Source organism: Silene latifolia, chromosome 11, assembly GCF_048544455.1.
Source record: "Silene latifolia isolate original U9 population chromosome 11, ASM4854445v1, whole genome shotgun sequence".
NCBI classification, from domain to species: domain Eukaryota; kingdom Viridiplantae; phylum Streptophyta; class Magnoliopsida; order Caryophyllales; family Caryophyllaceae; genus Silene; species Silene latifolia.
Genome location: NC_133536.1, coordinates 39,642,614 through 39,649,815, shown reverse-complemented (window position 1 = coordinate 39,649,815; position 7,202 = coordinate 39,642,614). Strand labels below are relative to the sequence as shown.

The 7,202-nt window shown below is 42.0% G+C and overlaps 1 non-coding gene across 1 annotated transcript; it reads right to left on the bottom strand.

Moving 5' to 3' along the window:
* Positions 1–3,751: 3,751 nt before the first annotated feature.
* On the bottom strand, positions 3,752–3,858 carry LOC141616575 (small nucleolar RNA R71). Its single transcript, XR_012530913.1, has one exon. It is a non-coding gene; the product is annotated as a small nucleolar RNA R71 (small nucleolar RNA).
* Positions 3,859–7,202: the final 3,344 nt, after the last annotated feature.

The window sequence follows — 7,202 nt, the reverse complement described above, 5'->3', positions numbered from 1 at the left end:
TCGTTTTGTAGTTCGGCTTAGTTGGTGGGGGTATAGGCAAATCTCCCTTCTCAATCATGTCTTGAATGAGGTGCTTGAGTTTGAAGCAATTTTCGGTATCATGCCCTTTCCCTCGATGATATCGGCGAGAGGCGTTGGGGTTCCAAAATCGGGACTTCTTGGCGTCGACCGGGTCCGGGGTGGGCCCGATCGGTTGTAGCTTCCCTTGGTCCATGAGCCTTTTCAAGGCACTTGCATAAGTCGACCCTATGTTGGTGAACACTCTCTGGGGGCGCTCAGTTTTCTTGGCAGATGGTTCGACGAGGTTAACCTCATCAATCTTGTTTGTCTGACTGTAAGGGCGAGATCTGGTTGAGGTGGATCCTTGATAACCCCTGCCAGTGGTCTTTGCTAAGACACCCTTTCGAAGGTCGTCCTCAATACGTGTCCCTAGAATCTGCAGATCTTGAAAAGTTTTGATATTTTGATACCTCAGTAGGTTGGCATAAACCGGGCGGAGGTTGTTGACAAACTTCTCCACCAGAGTTGGTTCACTCGGCTTACTGGCCTACTGAGTGCTCACCCTCCTCCAACGGGTTAGGAACTCAGTGAACCCTTCCTTGTCGTTTTGGGTTAGCACTTCGAGAGTACGGGTGTTGGCATGGATCTCGACATTGTCGGCATACTGTTTGGCAAACTCCACTACGATCTCATCCCAAGTAGTAAGGTTTTTCGGATCCAAGGAGTAGTACCATTGGCGAGGAATCGGCTCCAGAGAGGATGGAAAGATCCAGGTAAAGAGCTCCTGTTTGACCCCTTTAATGGCCATGTAGTCTTTGAAAGCACGGATGTGGTTGAGTGGGTCCTCCACTCCCTTGAACTTAGGCACATCGGTCAGGGTGAAGTTGTCAAGTAACTGATCCCCAACAGGTTCGAACCTTCGGTTATTTTCAAGGTGGATATTGTTACCCCGGGCCAGGAGTTGTTCTTCCAACAGTTTCAGCCTCTTCTCAGTTTCAGTCAGAGGTGGGGTATTATGTTCCCTAATTTCCTTGTTCTCCAGGGTGTCGATACGGGTCTCGACGCGATCCAGAGTGACCTTAAGAGCGGTAAGCAGGCTGTCTAGCTGATCAGTTGTGACATCTCTGTTGTTATCATTGTTGTTGTGGTAGACAGACGAAGTTGAAGACGGGGCCATGGCTCTGAGGCAGAAAAACGGCTCACATTACAACTCAATCCGACACGGTTCCAAGACTGAACGCAGACAACACAAAGGACGAGACAAAGATCGACTCAACAAGACGGAGTGACTGATGTGACCATAATTGGCGCATATTTAGCCCCCGAATTACCATTGTTTCCATGCTTTTTAGTGCCTATTTGGGTCATTTCTTATCTTTAGTTCTTTGTTTTGCATATTCTTTGAGATTTTGATCCCTTGGTAGGAAAGGAGTAAGAATCTTGCATTTTCATGGCAAAACGAGGCTAAATTGATTGTATTCAATGACCAAGCATCAAGAAGAGACAAGACTAGAAGGCCTTTGTACATATTATAGTAGAAGAACATTGTTGAGAAAGGATCCTTGCGTCCCCAAGGAGATCCCCAAGGAATTTATGAAGAAAAGGGAAGAAAAAAGGAAGAATTGAAGCTGACCAACAATCCGAACGGATTGCAGACAATCCGTCCGTCCAGCCAGCACAATCCGAGCGTCCCTCCTTGGAATCCGCTCGGATTCCCCCTCAACAATCCGAGCGTCCCTCTCCTGAATCCGCTCGGATTGCACCGCCCAAATCCGGCCGTCCCGACTCTAATCCACACGGATTCGCACAAAGACGGATTTCATTCTTCAAGCTACGAAAAGAGAAGCCCTTCTCTCGGAAAATACCGGGTCCTCCTTGCTCAACTTAAAAAGTGTAATTACTAGTTTAGCCCTTAGTTAACCCTAATGCATCCTCCTAATTTGCACTATAAATACCCCATTAGTCTAATTAGAGGAGCATGTTCTTCTTATCAATATTTAGAGTAGTTAATATCAATCAAATCTCTCTTCAATATTGTAATCAAGTATTAATCAAGTTTTAATCCAAGTTTTAGTTCTTTAATCTCTCTCTTGTTCTTCCTTTATTTTGGGTAATTAGAAGATTATTGGGTTTATTGGGAGATTGACAACCTTCCATCAATCATCAAGTTCTTCTATTATTCTTTGCATTATTATTTTGGAATCATTAGTAGGTATAATCTCTTAATCCCTTTTTAATTATTGTTAATTACTTTCATTTATTCATCATGTTTCATATTGTTAGTATGATTGACAACCTTGCTAGCATGATCAACATGATAATGAGTGAGTAGTCTCTTAGCTAGGGTTAATGGGTGATTAGGGAAACCAACATGGGGAATGATTCATGCTTAAATCAATATGCTTTCATATCTTATTTGCTTGCTTGTTTTGATCTTAATACATGCACATGTTATATTTGATGAAATGCTAAGCCTATGAATCCTTGCATTTACTATCATCTCCTATCCTTTCAATGAGACTTGTAAGACATAACCCAACTCGAGTCTTGTTAGACCATGCATGTGTTGAGTAGGAAAGATTAAGTCGACTTGTAGGTGTTGTACAATCTAATCGATTCGGCTCCGGGACCCAAACTTTCCTAGGATTGTAAGACATAACCCAACTCAATCCATCACAACAATAATTGCTTGCTTATAATTTGAGAACATGTTTGTATGATCATATCCCATGATTCCCCTATGAACCCATGACACCCTAGTGCCTTTAATCAATTGTTTACACCCCTTATTTTATTCATCTTGCTAGTTTATTTTCATTGTTATTTTAGTTTAGTAACCTTCTACATCAACCCAATTTGTGACACCCCTAGACACTACTAGTTACAATAGAATTCTCATTTCAATACCCGTCCCTTGGGATCCGACCTTTACTTGCCTCTTTACTAATTTTAGAGTTGTTTGTGGAGTATAAATTGTGTTTTGTATCGACCATTGACCAACGACCACATATACTTAATTGTGAACACGAAATGGACCCGATCAAAAATGGCGCCGTTGCCGGGGACGGTGTTTAATTGATTTAAGATTTCTTTTATTGTTATTAGTTGTGTCTTTTTCACCTTGGGGAAGTAGAACTCCTCAAGTTTGTTCTAATTGTTTTTGAGTTGTTTGATATTTTGCATGTCTAGAAGGTTACAAGGTGATTTGTTACCTTTTGACCGTGAAATCGAAAGAACCTTGACGAATAATAGGAGACTTGTTAGGAGGAATTTGAGAGGTGTTGGTGAAGTTGTTCAACCCACTAGTGAGTTTGTCAATCCTTTCGCAATAGAAGGAGAAGAGAACCCATTAAACAATATCCCACAAAATCCACCTACAATGCCTAAATTCTCGTCACACTCTATACCCACCGAGGAGAATCTACCAAATGGTACTCCTACACCGCAACATCTAACCGGAAATTTTATTGCCAAGTCCGCCTTCATCCAACTAGTTGAGAGGAGCCAATTTGGGGGGATGCCAAGTGAAGACCCTCATTCTCATATGGAAACCTTTTGCGATTATTGTGATGCTATCTCTCAAACGGGCGTGACTCAAGACCAAATTAGATGGGTCTTATTTCCTTTTTCGTTAATCGGCACCGCAAAGCAATGGTTGAAGGGCCTTGATAAGGCCACCCTTGGAATAGATTCTTGGAAGAAGTTAGCTCTAGCTTTCTACAAAAAATTCTACCCACCGGAAAAGACTAACATGCTAAGAGCTCAAATTACGAGTTTTAAGCAAAGGGATGAAGAATCTTTGTATGAAGCTTGGGAGCGGTTCAAAGGTGTTTGTCGCTCATGTCCTCACCATGGGCTTAGCGAATGGTTCTTGGTACAACAATTTTGGAATGGTTTATATGAAGATTCAAGGAACATTCTCAATATGGGATCAAATGGAATGTTCACCGAAGTTGATGACAATCAAACATGGAACAAGATTGAGGAAATGGCGGTCCATAATTCATAATATAGTAGACCTCGCAAGGCTACTAGAGGAGGAAAGTATGAAGTGGACTCCGTTACTCAATTGAGTGCTCAACTTAGTGCTCACATTGACACAATCAACTTGAAGTTTGAACAAGCTATGGCTAGACTTGAGGAAATCTCAAAATCATCAAAGCATCATGTCAATGCCATGACGGCATCCTCATCAATCCCAAGTGGGATATGTGAGAATTGTGGAACTTTGGGTCATCACCCAAGTGAGTGTAGGGGAACAACCGAACAAGTTAATGCTTTCCAAGCTTACAAAAGTGGTACCCCTTATTCAAATTTTTACAATGAAAACACCAAGTTCCATCCTAATCTCTCATACAAAAGCCAAAATGTTCAAAACCCTCAAACAACATACACTCCACCACCCATGAGAAACCAAAATCAAAGACCCTTTTACAATCAAAACCAAGGTTACCAAAATCAAAATCCATACAATCACCAAAATGACCAAGGTTTTGATGTCCAAAAAGCGGTCCTCCAAATGCAAAAGAATCAACAAGAATTTTTCACTCAAATGCAAAAAGATAGCCAAGCAAAAGACACCACCATCAACAACATTCTAGCTCACACCAAGATGTTGGAAACACAATTAACTCAACTAGCATCTTCAAGCTCACAAAGACAAAAGGGGCAATTACCACCTCAAAGTAATCCCCCTAGACATGAAATGGTTAGTGTCATTCACTTGAGAAGTGGTACAAGGTATGAAGCACCGAAGAAGCAAGTTGAGGATGAAGTTGTGCAAGCTAGTGAAAAGGAAGAAATTGTGCAAAGACCCAAAGAAGGGGAATCATCAAAAGAACAAAGATCAAAGAAAAATGAAGACAAGGCCAAAGAGAAGGAGCCCATTGTGATTAGACTTCCTTTTCCAAGTCGTCAAGCCAAGCCCAAATTTGATGATCAACTTGGAAAGTTCATGGAGATTGTAAAGAACTTAGAAGTCTCAATCCCTTTCACGGAATTAATCAATCACGTTCCGGCCTATGCAAAGTATATGAAAGATATCCTCACAAAGAAGAAGTCGATCCGGAAACTTGAGACTATCGCCTTCACTAAGGTGAGTAGTGCAATACTTCAAGGGAGTTCACCTCCAAAGTTAAAGGATCCGGGAAGCTTCTCAATACCGTGTACCATTGGCGACACGACGATCAACAAAGCCTTATGTGATCTAGGGGCTAGTGTGAGTGTCATGCCGTACTCGGTGAGTAAAAGGTTGGGAATGGGAGAGCTTAAATGCACCAATATCACACTTCAAATGGCCGATAGATCGACGAAGACACCATTAGGGATATGGGAAGATGTACCCGTGCGAATTGGGAAGTTTTTCATCCCGGTGGACTTTGTCATTGTTGATATGGAGGAAGATTCCAACATTCCAATCATCTTAGGAAGACCTTTCCTACACACCGCGGGTGCGGTGATTGATGTGAAACATGGAGAGCTCACTCTAGAAGTGGGAGATGAAAGCATAACTTTTAATCTTGACAAAACCATGAGAGCTCCTCGTTTGTATGAGCCATGTTTCATGATTGATCATTATAGCCACAAGGATGAAAGGAAGAAATCGGAACTCCAATGGAAGAAGAAAGATGAAGATGCTCCATTCAAAGAGCAAGTGAATTGTGACAAGGAGAGCTTGCAAAGCTCATCAAAATCAACCAAGGAAGAAGAAGATGGCCTCATTGGCCAAGAGAAGAAATTGGGAGAGTTGTCTCCATCTAAGCAAGAGATTTTCAATGATCAACTCAATGACGTTTGTGGTCTTTGGGACGACGAGTTTGAAGGGATTTTTAATCCCTACATTGGGCATGCCATCGATCATGATCAACAACCAGGGCCACGGTCTATTGAGGACCTCTACCACAATAATGAACAAGCTTTTGATTACTTCTTCAAGGTGTTGAGCAACATCAACAACACCTTGAACATGCCCCCTTGACATCTCATCAAGAATGAGAGTTTGTTGGAGTCCTCCCTAAACCACCACTTGTAAATATTTCTAACTCCCTAACTTACATTTCAATTCTTGTATTGCATTTTTTGTCATTTTTGGATTTTTATTTACTTTGATCAAAATAAATGTCATGTAAGAGAGAAGTGAGGGAGGGACTAACGACTTCAATTGATGTGTAGTGCTTTACCTTAGTGTGGGGATGGCAATTGCCTAGGCTATTCATGCCTTAGTAGTGCCCCCACAATGAAGAACACAAGAAATGAAGAAGAATAGAATAATGGTAAAGGGAAATGCATTGTGCACGAATGGAATGAATCCGGGTACAAAGGACCAGAATCCGAGCGGATTGTACCAAATCCGCCCGTCTTCAACAATCCGAGCGTCCTGCTGAGAAGACGTCCGTCCTGACCTGAGCTGAAATTGAAGAATTCTGGACTGTTAAAGAATCCGAGCGGATTTTCGACGGATGACGCCCGTCTCATAGAATCCGTCCGTCTTGTGAAGAAGACGCCCGTCTTTGCGTTGAAGAAAACAAAGAAATTTCTCTCGAGTGAAATTCGTCCGTCTGCAGCAAATCCGCCCGTCCCATCACGGAAGAATCCGAGCGGATTCCCAGAATCCGCCCGCCTTTAGGCGAGCTTCGAAAATTTTGAAGTGCGAGAGTCGCACGGATTGGGCCTAATCCGCACGGATTGCCCCTGCGTTTTCGAAAATTTCGACTTCTTTAAATACCCTCCCACCTTCATTCCTTCCTTCATTCATTCATAAACACTACCCACAACATCAAAACCCTCATCCCCTCCATCACAAAAACAAAACCCTCTACAAAATCCACCAAAATCAAATCAAACCATCCTTCAAACAACAAATCAATCACTCCATCTTCAATAAAAATCAAAACCAAGAACAAAATCTTCAACCTTTGAGTCGATTTTTGATTTCATAAAGGCAAAGCCTTTCATCTTCAAATCAATTTGGGCATCCTACATATTGAAGATTTTTGACTCTTTTCTTGGTTGGTTCATCAAATGGCAAGGACAAAGGGAGCAACAAGAGCAACAAAGGCACCAAAGGCAAAGGCTCTCTCTCAAAGGCAAAAAGCTATCCAAACAAAGAAAGCTTTGGCAATGGTGGTATCAACACCAAACTTGGAAGTGGAACAACAACAACAAACTTCTATGGGAGCATCACCTTCTACTCCGGTAATCGA